At 40.6% G+C, this 15,435-nt stretch overlaps 1 protein-coding gene across 2 annotated transcripts in view; it reads right to left on the bottom strand.

The window, feature by feature from the left end:
* LOC134627775 (sodium-coupled neutral amino acid transporter 3-like) overlaps positions 1-4,014 on the bottom strand; it is a 34,892-nt gene extending 30,878 nt beyond the window's left edge. For both annotated transcript variants that reach the window (XM_063474158.1, XM_063474159.1), the window contains exon 1: positions 3,582-4,014. The gene's annotated coding sequence lies outside the window, so the exon portion shown is untranslated. The remainder of the gene's footprint in view (positions 1-3,581) is intronic.
* Positions 4,015-15,435: the final 11,421 nt, after the last annotated feature.

The raw sequence follows: 15,435 nt of genomic DNA, 5'->3' as shown, positions 1-15,435 counted from the left end.
GTCAACCACTTGCCTGATGATGGTTTAATGCAAATGTTGCAAATAGTGTGTCTGAGTCTGCTTGTGATACCAAGAATGTCTGTTCCTTTCTTATGTACCTGTTTTATTAAATACATGTGCAAACTGGTTTGGTTGCCAACATAGGTTAAAAGACAAATATGCAGTATATAAATTATAGAAAACCATACAGACAACATATGACTTTTTGTCGCTTCACAAATTTTTGTTGCTCAGTATCTCAAACAGCAGATTGGCAAGGGACTAAGCAAAGAGGGAAACACTTACACAGCAGAGGACATCATCTATATAATGCCTTCCATGCAGACATCCCTCATCGCCACACTTTTCAATGCCAGCTCAGTCTTCTCTTTATCATTTGCCCCAAAACAAAGAACCATCCTCTCCTGGCATCTGCTACCCGTCTCTCTCCTGTTTCCTCCTCATCACATGGTGATGCAAGTGTGGGGGGGAAAGAGTGCATTCATTCAGCTGGAAGTACAACTCACGCAGTGTGTGACCACCAGGGTGGATATTGTACTGCTGACCATGTCACATGCCACAGCACCATGGAAGTCCAAATCCCAAATGTCCAAATGACGGAGAACTCCAGGGCACAGTGGGCATACAATGTAATCAGATCAATGTAAGGCTTAAGAATGAAATCCCTTATAGAAATTCACAGAGCACAGTGGCCAGTGATGGAAAATGAGCAAAAATGCAGTTCTAGGAGTAACATACTCAGAATTTAGGGGCTTCTAAGTTGGACTACTGGTAAGATTTTCCTCTGTGTGTCCTACTGAAATGTCCTTGCCAATTTAATAAAACCCTGTGATCACCTAAAGTCCACTAACAGAACTCACTGGCAGTGGTTCTCAAACTTGATACTGGGAATTTGGGGAAAAAAAAAATCCCACAGAACAAAATTATTTCCATCTTTGTGTGGTCCTTTTTTTTAAAAAACTAATGGTTGTTTTTTTTTACTCTTTTCTGAACAGCTTACAAGTCAGAAATCAGACGTTCACCCAAAGGGGTCACAAACAAAAAATAATGAAAAAGAATCCACATTACAAACCAATCAATATATTATTATACACACAGCTGCACCTTTCCAAAACCAGGCATGAATTTAAGCAAATATAAAATTTCAATTAAACTGGCAGTGCCAGTATGAGGCATTGGTTTAGACTCTTCTCAATCCACTCTTAATTACTTAGTTTGGTATAATTATTTTTCCCTTCTTAGAGCTCATCTATTGGGCTGGCATTTATCCCAAGTGGCCTGACCTTATGCAAGCTGTAAATCATCTAAAATACCCTTCAGGACATGTGCAGGTAGTTTTCAATAAACCTGTCTGCACTTTGAAAATGCAGTAATGCTGTGACTGATGACACCTTAACCACAGGACCTCCTTGCCTATGAATGTAAGTCTGCATACTATAATGAGAACTAATATTAACTATAGACTAATGGTATATCTGATGTACATTTGTAGTCAATAAGGTGAGAAGTTCCAGTGTAAAGCATGTGCACTCAAAACACAACAAAGCTGTTATGTCCCATCATTTTACCAAGAATAAACCCATGAAACTCACAAAATACAGAACTGACCATTAAAAGGCAAAATGAATATCTATTTGTGACTGTGGAGGGGAAATGGTTAAGCAAATTCTTTAGTTTATCCCTTTCTTTAAGACCAAAATCAAATCTCTCAAGACCAGACAGTGGCTCAGGTCCTTTCATAGTTTAATACTATTGACAAAGTCACTGCAGGGTGCTGCTTTCTTCTCACGGTGAACTACATTGCCTTCTAAGACTGAGAAATCCCTCCATGTTTTCTTTTCATTCTTGCACACGTAAACCAATACTTCTCCAGGATCTGAATATACTTCTCACAGACGCAGAGCTTTGATCATATTAAACAAGAACTTAGTAAAGTCCTGTGTCTGCATCTGATCTAATAATGGAGAGAAAAAGAGGGCGGTGAAGGAGTCGTCAACATCTCTGATCCAATAACTGGAGTTTGAAAGACAAGAAACACAAATATTGATAGACACTTGAATCACTTTACAGTAGAGGACCATTTAGAGGTGTGAACGGAGGCCACGAACACATTTACGCGGCGCTCCTCATTCTTTCACATTTGTCTTCTCAATCGATGTATTTTATAGTCAATCTGAGGGGCAGTGACATTTACATCACAGAGTCTTTTCAACCTCCATTTCAATAATCAGTGCTGTATGCATGTATGTGCACACGTGCATGTGCTTACACGCACACAAATACAATCTGACCAAGTCAAATGGAGGTTTTTAATCACACAGCAGCTCAAAAGCTCAGCACACACAATGTCACCGGAGGCTGGATCAATCTGTTAACAGTGCGATTTAATTCTGGGATGGGGTGGGAGACTGCCCTCACATGGACCAGAAAGAGGAGTCAGTCAATTGTAACATCAGTGGCCAAGTAGGCTACACATGAGCTCTTGACAGCCCGCTCCAGCCTGCCGAGTCCAGCAGTCACAGTTTCACCTGCTGCCCTCAAGCCCCTGAAGTGACTCATCATGGAGGAGAGAATGACTGAAGACTTTTCCTGCAGGTCACCCCAGAAAACCTGCCGCTGCTATTGAGTTATTAGAATTTTTTACACAAACGCTTATAGTATGGATTAATGCATATCCTTAATATCATTCTGTGCACGCATGATAGAAAGTATCCATATCATGTTAAACAAACAGAGGTAATGCCCATGTGTAGCACAGCCCAAAAACATCAGATACAGAGTTATTACTGCATATATGCATGTGATGTGCAGCATTCTCTGTTTCCCCACTTCCTCCTCAGAATTGGCATACAATCAGAAGTGTTAATTATGCCTCTCAGGCTGGCAAAGATCACCAAACACGAGGACCAGATGGCACCTGTAGCCACACTGTGACAGTGCGAGCCAGCTGTGGATGCCTTGCAAGTTTGACTGAAATATATAACACACATCCAGATTAAACAGCCAGAACCAGTAAAATCCAACCTAGTCACTAAAGTCCAAGGCATTAAAACGCAATTCCTAATCCTGAGCGCCATATATATGCAATAAAAATAGAAAATTAATCAGTGTAGAGTTTAGTTGGGCTTTAAGTTTGCAGTGGCCATTAAAAAATAGAGTCAGGGAATTTAAAGTGAATACCCTCCTTAAAAAAAAAATAAATAAATTCTCCCATTTTTTGCTGGTGGAAAAAAAATCTGTCTCCTCAGGAATATGTATGTATGTCTGTAGTTCTACGAGGATAAGCCCTGAGGAAGAAAGTAGCCTACTTGGGGAGTCTGTGTAGCCCAAAGGGTGGCACAGGATCTCAATAGTAATGTCATCTGTCTGTTGCATGTTACTTGAATGAAAGAACCCAACAGCCTTATCGAGCAGCATATTCATGTTCTGTCTATGTGCATGCACAGAGAGCATCGTTATTCTTTTACCTGAGCGAAGTCTAACATTTTCATCTCTACAACGTGAGAAAACACGCTCGTTGCTAAGTTTAACACACCGAGAGGGCTACAAATCAAGGTTACGGCAGATTTCCATTGCCTTACCAGACAAGTACCAATGCCCTCCTCCAACTCCAAATATCTCCACACGAATCCTGCCTCCGCTCGCCTCTGCCTGCCTGCGCGTTGACAGCCTCTGTCCCGCTACGTCCGACCGCCTTGCCTCCCGGCTGCCTTTCTGTCATGTGTTTCCCGATGAATTCTTCTCGTAATCTTCTCAAAAGTGGGATGTGAAGAGTGTTCGGGTTCCGCCTACTGCATGCACAGCGACACAAATCAAATTCTTGTTGTGTATGCTGCGAGAGCGCGCCGGGTCGCGAGACACCCCCCTCGTCCTCCTCCTCCTCCTCGTGCTCCTCCTGGACTCTGTTTGGCACGCGCCTTTAATCGCGCGGAAATGATGACCAGCACGAGATGGGTTAAAACGTCACACCCGCTGGCATTAAGATGTTGTGGATATACGGTGTTGGTTGTGGTTTATGTTTCATGTTCATGCATTTCTCATCACCGTGCCTGCGTGCGCGCGGTGAGACAAAGAGATCGTGAATGAACAGAGGGAGCCGACACATAGATTTGTTTACTCAATTTAATTGCGTCTCCTTTAATTGCCTCCAAAAGAAAATATAATGAAATTTTAACCAATTGCAGCGTCTCCCGTTTGAAACGCCATCAGCAACGTAAAACAGCATCCTCGACTATTTGCCACCAGCGCTGCTTACGCACACGGTCGACGCAAGCGCCATTTCTAGGTCACCGGCAGTAGCGCGTTTTGATGTCACACGGCTCCGGGGATCGTCTCCTTTCTCTCTCCTCCAGCTCACGTTCACAGGATAGGTCACACACACACCTGAGGTAAAATTAGACGAGGTGCCTCTTCCCTCGGATGTCTCTGACTGTATGTGTGTTGGTGATTTACTGGAAAAAAATGACTAATTTATGGGCAATTTATATTAATTTTCTAGAAACTTTAAATGTATTTCAGAGTCTCTCCACAATAAACGCCATGCAAGCCTCCAATTTCTTTGAAGCTGTACAGCACTGAGCCCTGACCTTGTGGAAAAGAAAGGACGTTTAACCCCACTGTGCATCTCCTCTGGGGATGACCCAGTGGGGAACAGCTACCCATAGAGGCAAGGGCCAGAGATGCTGAGAAAGTGGCTTGTGGATCCCAGAAGGTCAGCAGAGGAGCGCAACAGATGTATGCTATGGTACATCAAAGAGTGAACCCCATGAGTGTGTGCATCAATGTATATGCTTTAATGTGTGGTTGAACTCCAGAGAACTGTCTTTTATTGGTTCCCTTTCCCATAAATGAGGGGCTAGTATATTAACTAATGAGGAGGAGGCAGTGGATGCAAAGGAGATGCAGCCACTGATTCCAGAGGGACAGCAATTCATTTAGCTCCCTCTGTTCTTCCTTCTTTTAAGTATGTGGTCTCACCTTGCCTCACCTTATCTGTCTGCTAACAAGATGAAGTGCACGCAGTGCTCCGAGAGCGAGGTGTAACCATAGAAACTGCTTGTGCCAAAGGTTTGTTTCACATGTTAGATGAGCTGAGAAGAGATACTAATGAAATTAACCCAAAAGTATGACAGTAATTAATTCATCTCAGCCAATCCGAACAGAGAGAGCAATTACATGGTTAATTATGAGGTAAGTCATTAAATAACCGCACTGAAATTGGTAACAAACACAGCAGAGCAGGAAATGGACTGGTTCTTACTTGACACTTTTCAGCTTGAGCACTGAAAGCACTTTATACAACATGTCTCATTCACACAAGCATTTTCTACAACTAACTGCTTTCTATTTAACATTCACACTCCAATGAACACATCGAAGAGCAAGTTGGGGTTCAGTGCCTCACCCAAGAATACTTAGGCATGCCACCTGGAAATTGGAGCAGCCAGGGATCGAACCACCAACCTTCCAATTCGCTGCTGCTCAACCTCCACAGCTACATCCAGAGGTTTAAACAAGTTTTGGAGACAGTATTCCACGGACATCCTTTCAATCAGCACTGACTAAGCATGTGGTTACTACCAGCTATGCTCAGATGTCATTTGCAGTCTAAAACCTTTCAGCTTAAATACTTGAGATGCATATGAATTGATAGGTTGCAGTTATTTGCTTTTGGCCTGAAGATAACTTGTTTTGTTGGCAGAAAAGCTCCCAACAAACAGCAAATAAGAATATCTTCTGGCTGCCTGCATTCTTTGTCTCTCTGGCCAAAGTTCACGGGTGAACTTGGATCAACAAATTGTTGTTCTGGCTCAGACACCAACAAATATCACACAGACTAACACGGTAGTGTTTTCACAATAACAATAATAACCAAATAAAGTGTATTTTCCAATTAGCGAGATTACAGTACATTATAAGGAGCTTAATCAGATTCTGCTTTTAAACTATGGAGCTGGCACAGTTTGCTCACAGGACTGAATTGAAAAAGTTCAAAGATTTTAATGACAAATTCAGATTAATCACAGGTGAGTATTAGCAATAATTCAAAGTTATAGAGACTGATCAAGCAAAGGGTTTCAATCCCTAGTCCATAAATCACAAAGGTCATGTAGCCTGTAAATGTTCACCGTTTTCACAGGTTGCGGTTTCTGGTAAGTTGACACCGATGCAGTTTCAGGTAAGTTCTCATAGTCTCTCACAGGTAAGGATACAGGTAGGGATTCAGTGTTTTCCACAGACCTGTGCACAATAAGCATACTCAGATTTCACATGTTTGAATCCAGATGACTCTTTCTTCATGTGATCAAACGGCTGTGTGCAGGCAAGAGAAGGACCCAAACGCAAACTTGCACAGATGAAAAGTAAACTAAAAAAAAAACAACACAGCTTTATTGCTGGCGTGGTGGGACACAAATCTAAACTGGGAAAATTAAGGCACAAGGAGACACAGGGAAAATCAGACACAAGGAAAATCACAGCTATGAGGGAGACTACAACACTGACAAAGAGAAACACAGGGCTTAAATACACTGAGGAACAACGAGGGAAATGAGACACAGAAGAAGAGCACAGCTGGGAGTAATTAGGCTGGACGAGACAAGGGAAGCAAAACTAGAAACACTGACATGAGACACAGACCTTCAAAGTAAAACAGGAAAAACACTGACTGAACTCTAGACATGTAAACTTAACAGACTGGGGAGACAGAACATAGGGACCTGAAACATGGGACAGAAAGACACCACGTAAGCATAACATGCAACACAGGAAGCCATATAACAAAACCTAAGAACTATAACCACAATAACCATAAACAAACCTAGCGTAATAATAACTATAAAGATCAAAACAGCACAACCCACATGAACATAATGAACTCACAGGGAAAGAGTGAAACTAAACACATTTAACCTAGGAACACAGGACCTCTCCAAAATAAAACATGACTACATGAACTTGACAACAAAAGACATGCAGACATGAAACACATAAAGGACAAGGGAGACTTAACACAGGGGTAGAAAACACAAGGGGAATCTAATAAACAAATTAACTTAGATAACCTAATGAACTTAAACATAAACCATAAACATCAAAATAGACTAAAACTCAAAACGCTGGGTCAAAAGACCCAGCATCGTAACAGTTTTACACAGGTAAGGCAGACTGGCACAACCAATTCAAAATCTGCAGCAGAGGAGAGTCAATATGGTAAATGAATAGAATTACTGAGCAACAAGAAAACATGCTTCAATCAGGAGGACCAAGGTCATATACTGTAGGCAAGTAGAAGTGGAAATCAGCTGTGCCAGGAGAAACTAGAGCAACCATACCCATAGCTGTGAGGAGGTAAGCACCGTTAGCCCACACACAAGCCCACACAGACACAAACAGAGTAGAGCATATAGGGGAGAGACATACAGAAGGTGAGTCAGGACCTGGGAGGACTGGGGGATCATGAGACTAATACAGGTCAGAAGAAACAGCTCTGACCAAGAAGCCATGCACTAATTCTATAGTCAACCACTTAAGTTCTGCTTTTAATGCATGCTCTTTAGAAATATTTGCATGAATGTGTCTGCTAGGTGGATTTAATTTTACATTATAGGACGTCATAGGGGAGGGAAAATGCCTGTGTTGGACAAGTGATGTTGAAGGTGAATTGCTGGGCAGAAGCACATGTTTAAAAGGTTAAAGGTTGTTTTCAGAATTTTTTGTTTGTTTGTTTTAAATTCCTAATCATTTTGTCAAAAAGGAAAAAAAAAAAAAGGAAAAACACACACACACACACACACACACACACACATCTTTGTACATTTTGCAACAGAGAATCAAAGCAGTGCAGCCTTGTGAACAGCTTTGAGGGGATTTATGAAAACAATGGGCGTCTGGGAGTACTGAGAGGTCAGGAGAAACATGTTTGACGTATATCAGCTCATGACTTTGGTAACTGGAGTAAATAAGCGGATTTAGACTTTAAAGTCACAGAACAGAAAAAAATAAGGCACACTGAGACTGAGACATCAAGTATTTTACAAGGAGCTTTCCTCACAAGTCTGGAGCAAGATTTATTTTTTCTTTTTTTGCCTCCTGTCAATCCTCCACAGCACCACAGCCCCCACCATCTTCATAATTAGGAGAAACAGGGAGAAAACATCTCATCACAGACCAGTAAACCCATTCAGTTAACTTTGCAGGATTGAAAGATGTTGCAATCAAAGACAATTAAGATCAGTCTACTGATGCATTCATCATTCGGGAGAGAGATGCCAGTCACTGTATGATTATCCCTGAAACATGGCCAACTCGTGGATGAGCAATAGCCGGCCACTGCTGTGGAAATGATGTGGTTATGCAATTACCTGAGAGTCCGTTTCGGTGAGATGATTCTGTATGTGGGACTATAGGCCGTCTAGTAGATCAAGTGAATCGAGTGTGACGATGATTCATATTTCTGCTGTGTGAACATCAGCTAACACTGGCAACACTTCACATTGGGCTTTGGGGGCTACAGGCATGAGTCAGTGTGTAGGTGTTAAAGCGGATTACATGCCAGCTCAAGTTGATTTACATGAAGAAAGTAAATAAGAAGGAAGAGAAAATATGATCCACATCAAATATGGCAGCAGTCATTCAACTAGATAACTATTTTTACTGCAATTTAAAAGCAGTGATTTCCCTTAAGGATCAATTTATGTAATAAGAAAAAGCTCGCTGACACATTTTAATGCAGAGTTGCTCATTTTGAAGTGCTCAGTGAAGCTTAAATCTTGCATTATTTACATTCCCAGTAAAAGATGAACAAATGCTGATGAACAGAGCAGATGTTGTGGGTAGAACTGACTGTTGTGCCAAAACTTGCTGTACCAAAACTTCGTTTCAGACATTGTAGTCCATTTTTAATGTAAAAGAAAAAGAAAAAACAGAAAAACACAACAGCAAAAAGACAATCATCAGTGATGATTAAGCAAATGTTCCAATGTTTCCAGAAGTAGGAGGAATATCTTGTGTTACTTAAAGTAGGTACAGTTAAAAACATTATGACCACATTTTCAGAATTAATTAATCAGCACCTAAATTTTTGCATAAAATTTCTAAGCATAGCATGAAAGGTCATCACAAACATTTGGTTTGCACTTATTCATCTTGGAAGCTTGAGCAAGATCCTGAATGCATCATTATATGCCACCTGAAGCTTTTTACTGTAAGTGCACTGCACATGTGCTGTATATAGTGGAGCACATCAGGCTCTAAAAGGAGCTATTGTGGATGCCAGCTTCAGATGTTTGTGCATGCAGTGTCGCTACACGTCGTCATCATCTACAGAAAGAGATCGTTACTGATGATGTGACACGGATATCTAAGAGAGGAACTGTGGTACTGCATGAGGTGTGTGGTAGGTGTGACAGATGAGTTCGAGGTGGGGTTGGACATACATCAGGGATCTATTCTGAGCCCCTTCTTGTTTGCAGCGGTGATGGACAGGTTGGCAGATGAGGTCAGGCAGGAGTCTCCGTGGACTATGATTTTTACTGATGACATTGTGATATGTAGTGAGAGTAGAGAGCAGGTGGATGAGAGCCTGGGGAGGTGGAGGTATGAATTTGCAAGATAAGAGAAATGAAGGTCAGTAGAAGCAAGACAGAATACGTGTGTGAATGAGAGAGAGACAGGTAGAAAAGGTGAAGATGTAAGGAGCAGAGGTAGTGAAGGTGGCAATGGCAAGAACCCAGGAGATGGAGCTGGAGGTAGCAGAGAAGAAGCACATAAATATAATTTGGTTTTTGTCTGTTATATATGCCGTGTTTATTTTAGAACCCAACTGACTGTCTGTGGTTGATTTATATTCTTGAAGCCCATCTGAACAAATTTGGGCTAAAATCTTTGACAGTACTGAATCCAGAGAAATTGGCATATGGTTTTCTATTTTACCAGTTTTGTATTTGACTATAGGCACATGTAGAATAGTTAACATGGCGTAAGGTAGGAGGATGTGCACTAACAATCCACCAAAGGAAGTAAAACTGAGATTGTTCTGCTGGCAAACTTGAGATATTCCTTCAGGTGCACATGCTTTGCTCGTTGCCAGTTTCTCAACAGCACAGCACACTTTATCTGGCCTTATACTACCCTCGTTGTATAAACATCATCAACATCAAATCATCATCAAACACATCACTTGCATATGAACTGATATCACAATTTGGAAAGGCATCTCATTTCATATATATGCATAGATACAGATCTGTAGATACATATTATCATAGAGCTGTAATCAGTTAATAATCAGTTCAAAACCAGCTGTAAATGTTACATAATGGCCCAGTAAGCTAAAATAATCAAAGAATTTCAGAAGCATTTATCAAGAGGAGACATCTGTCATACCAGAGGACCGCTGTTTGTTGTTCTCTCAAGACTTCAATCATCTGAGAAAGTTTTTACAAAACAAGTTTGTAGAGTGTCCCCTCTTCTACACATGCAAACACATACTTGGGCCACCTGCCCATCCTTCAAAGACCCCGCATTGCAGACAGTGCTCTGCACGACAGAGAAATGTCCATAGCATTATTCCTCTCTGCGGGAGGAATTCCCTGAAGGACAGGAGGGAGCTGAAACACTGAGGCCCAAACAGGGAACAGGGTCAGTGTGCAAGAGTGAAGGCAGCAAACATTAGCAGAGGGGGGATCAAAAATGTGCCTTTCAAATTACCATACATGATACCAATAAAATTTAACAAATATTTTGCTCTTTCCAAATATTTTTTCTTTTAATATTATCATGATTTAAAAAGAGATGCAGTTAGAAATTCTGATGTCACAGAGACTTTGCTCCAAACCATTAATATGGCCAAGTAATTTCTTTACTTATTACACACAATCCAGCTGCATGTTTGAGAGAATCATTTTAATGACCAAAAGTCTGTGGCAGAGCCAGTGAAAATGAAAGGCTCAGAAGGAAGTTTGTTGGGGTGAGTCCCAGAAAATCTTGCTGCTGGGATGATCTTTGTGTGATTGAATACCTCATTTCATTGACTTGTTAAACTCCTCAATTGATTGTATCTGCACAAGATATTCATCCATTAGCAATGCATCAACACAATGCAGTCATAATATTTGTACAAAATGAAGAAGAAAATCATTGCTAAAAGTGTACTGGTTTTAGATGTATAAAACAGCTTAAAATGCTTAAGATTTACCCTTTCTTAGTTAATAACACTCAGACTCAATATAATATCTAAAGAGAGGTTATCAAATCCATTGGGGGAAAAATCCAAAACATTCACAAGGAAACAAATAATATGAAATACCACATTTTATGAATGCTGCCATATAAATGTATTAGCTTATTCTAAGCTATTGTGTGGATTATGAGTTCCTCAGATATTGAATTCAGTTGTGCTTTGTTTGGACAGCTGGCCTGGACACTTGAACAACTTGCCTGCATGAGACGAGCGTGTTAGCAGTGTGGGTTCTTCTGTTTGAAAGTCATTTGTTCTGAGTGTAGTCTTAGATGTATTTCCTTTTAGATCCCCGAGGAAAGGAACAAAAACACTTCAGCCGTAGACAAACATGACAATGTACAGCATGTCCTCGGGATCTGTGTGGCTTTCCCAACAACCCACCTGACAACATGGCACGCAAAGCTTCCCTGTTTAAACTGACAACTCTGTTTTTTTACAGCATTGTTTATTATACACACACACACACACACACACACACACACACACACACACACACACACACACACACACACACACACACACACACACACACACACACACACACACACACACACAATAAGGTCTGATGCACCTAATTGTTCTCTCGCCAAATCCCATTGACTGACCAGTTCGTTATAACTCTGTTTTCACTGTTTGCAGTTCTCTATAGTTTTTTGCAACTCAGTCAACAAGTGATAAACGTATTCATTATTAATAATTAACATTATAAATGATTTTTGCTGCTTCCAAAAGCAAGTCATAAGCATTCAGTTCTTCAACACTGCAACAAATAGAGACCTAGGCTTGAATTATGGACTGTCATTTTTGTAAAATGAATAAAAACATCCATTTTCTAGCCAGGGGGTGAAGCCTGACCCAGCTGTCAATGTGCAAAAAGTGGAGTACACCCTGGACCAATCTGCTGAAGGGCAAAAACAAGGAGACAACTATTCATCCCTACGATCAATTCAGAGTCTCCAGCTAATCTAACCACATGCATTTTTAGACATTGGGAGGAAGCCGAAGAACCCAGAGAAACCCCACAGAGACACAGGGAGAACAAACCCCACACAGAAAGGCCCAAGACTGGACCCAACCCAGCCCAGGGCCTTCTTCCTGTGAGGTGACAGTGCTAACCAGTATGCCACCCTTGGATTAAAAACATATCAGACAAACTTCAAAGTCAACTGGGCATATTCATAATAAAGCTTACCAGTACAAAGATTTGACCCTACTGATGCAGAAAACTCTAAGAAATGTTTATTTTCCTCTTACAGCTAGGACTAAATCCCATAGGCACCTAAAGTGAATAACTATTAATAATTTGGAGGATGATTTCTAGGTGACTTAAGACTGGCAGAAATGGGAGAAAATGGCAGAAACACAGAGGTTGGAGAAATGTTCTCCTAATGCTGAAAAACAGTGAGTTAATAAAGTTATAGACTATATCAGGGGTGTCAAACATAGAGAAGAGGCGCCTCTTCTCTATGTTTGACACCTATTCAATGTGCATGGTTTGGAAACTGCAGAGAAAGAAGAAGCTGCAGTTGTGATCTTCATTTATTTTATTTATTTATTTTTTATTCCTTGATGGCTTGCAAAGTTCATTCATGGACATCGGTGAGCTTCCCCAGTGATGTTGGTTTAATTAGTGAAATTTGATTTATTTCCCTTCATAAATATCAAATGGATTAAAGTACTTTAGTTGAATGATAGAAGGATAAATATGTACAGCTGATTGAATGATGGTTTCCAATTTATTCAACAGAGAAGCTCATTAATACAAATAGTTTTCCTAATAAGGTGATATTTGTCTTAACAGAGATTAAATTCAATGATTAACTCTATCAATTTTACTTTTCTGGCATTTTTTATCCACCAGTAAAGCTTTATACAACATCAGGTCACTCCTAGAGAAGGTCTTTGCTCAGGCTGCACTCGTAAGCTTAGACTGGTTGCCAGAAATGTTTAGTCTGCATTAATACATCTCTGGGGGTGTTTGTGAATGGACAAGTTGTTGATTCAGTGTAGTATTTTTTGCAAGCTGAGGTTTCACTGCGATAAGATCTCAATCACTTCTTAATGCAAGCCCCTGTGCTCCAGACACTACAGCCTCAGGGGACGACTGCTACACTCAGCATTTGAACAAATATTGACACTGTGCTTTCCAAGCCCTTACTACACATGCACATAACTTTTGCTCGTGGTGCAACATGCAGTCAACACTGGAGCATCTGTAAGCTAGAGCAAACACTGTAAACCACTAAAACGACGATAGCATCTGTGGGGACTTGGAACACAATCGGTTCAATTCTTGTTTGCTGACAACAAACAAACTGCCTCAAAGCATTCTGAAAGCATTACCCGCTTACAACAAATTATAATATGACAATTTAGGCAAAATAAACAAGCTTCATTCTGCAAAATAATTAAAAAAATATATCTCATGCGAGAGCTCCAAAGTTTAGGCTATATTCGCCACCCGAAGGGAGGGAGTATGTAATCTGTGGTTTGTCTGTTTGTTTGCAGTCTAACAGCCACAGTTTTTAAGATATCATGTTCAAATTTTGTGTGATGGTAGATAACAATAAGAGCTTGAGCTGATTTCATTGTGGTGAACATCAGGTCATGGTCAAGGTCACACAGAATGTCAAAGTCAGTAAAAACGTCTGTTACTCACAATTTTTTATGGGCCGCCTTCAAACTTCATAACAATATACTAGGCCGTAGGGGGGCTTAAGTACCTAGGCTGGCTAATCATTGTTAGTGTGTGTGTGTGTGTGTGTGTGTGTGTGTGTGTGTGTGTGTGTGTGTGTGTGTGTGTGTGTGTGTGTGTGTGTGTGTGTGTGTGTGTTAACACATAACTTGTGTTTGTGGTCCAGTTAAACCCAAATCAGATTATAGAGTCACATTATGAGGACGTGACTTCTTCATCATGGGACCTAAAACCTCAAATGTAAATCTTTATATTTTACTATTAAATGTTAAATCTAGGTTTAAAGGAAGGCTCTGGGGCTTTGGTTACAGCTAAGGTTAGAACTATTTTGTAGGGAATTATTTAACAGTGGCTAATTAACTGGGCAAATGCAATGTGAATAGATGGTGAGTCCCAGCCAAGTGCTGCTAATCTAATGAACTTCAGCAAATGCGACCATAGTGGTCAATCACTTAAAGATCCAATGCTCAGAGGTACATCTCAGTTAGCATGTTAAATGTTAAAGTTCATAATAGTACAATCAGAAAAAGACTGAACAAGTGTGGTTTGCTTGGAAGGTTTGCCTGGAGAACAATTTTTCTCTCTATAAAGAATATTGCAGCACAGTTTAGGTTTACAAGATTACCAGAAGATTTCTAGAACAAAGTCCTCTGGACAGATCTGGACATAATTAATGCACAGTTCCATAGCTGATCAAAATCAAGCACAAACACCTCATACCAACTGTCAGCACGGTGATGGAGGCGGGGGGTGATTTGGGCTTGTTTTGCAGCCACTGGACCTGGGCATGTCTCTGTCCCTAAGTCAATACAAACTTCTCTGTATTTTAGGGTCAGATGTGAGGCAATCTGTCTGACAGCTAAAGCTTGGCTGAAAGTGGGTCATTCAACAAAACAATGACCCCAAGTACAGACGAAACTCTACGGCAGATTGACTGAAAAAGGAAAGAATCAAGGTTTTGTAATGGAAAGTCAAAAAATAGTCCAAGTCCAAACCTCAAGCCGACTGAAATGTTGTTACAGGACCTTAAGGGATCTGTGCATGAACAAATGCCCACAAATCTTACATTTCAAGGAAAGAGGGCCAAACCCCAAATTCTTCCACAACGATGTAAGCCTGAGATAGGGCCTGATACCGTCATAGTAATAATTAATAAACATAATTTTAATAAACATGGGCACAAAAGAGAAGAAGACATCCCTCAATGAGTTGAAACATTAACTTGTAATTTATTCCTGCATGCACAATTTTTGTCATTCGTATTGTGTCACTTTGAAAAAAATTCAGGAGGCGCCCCTGCATGAGCTTAAAATTATTTATGTCGCTTGGGAGATGAGATATGCCAGCCTTATCCTCACAATTTTATTGAGCGCAAATGTGGCGACTGACTGTGTTATGCAAAACAGCTTAGTCAACTGACACAGATTCTGGTAAGCTGAGCCAAAGACATGCTGAAAACTGAGTAGGCATTCACAAGTGTCCCTGTGAGACGGTGAGC

The sequence above is a fragment of the Pelmatolapia mariae genome, linkage group LG5 (genome assembly GCF_036321145.2).
Source record: "Pelmatolapia mariae isolate MD_Pm_ZW linkage group LG5, Pm_UMD_F_2, whole genome shotgun sequence".
NCBI classification, from domain to species: Eukaryota; Metazoa; Chordata; class Actinopteri; order Cichliformes; family Cichlidae; genus Pelmatolapia; species Pelmatolapia mariae.
This window is presented reverse-complemented; position numbering and strand designations above follow the sequence as displayed.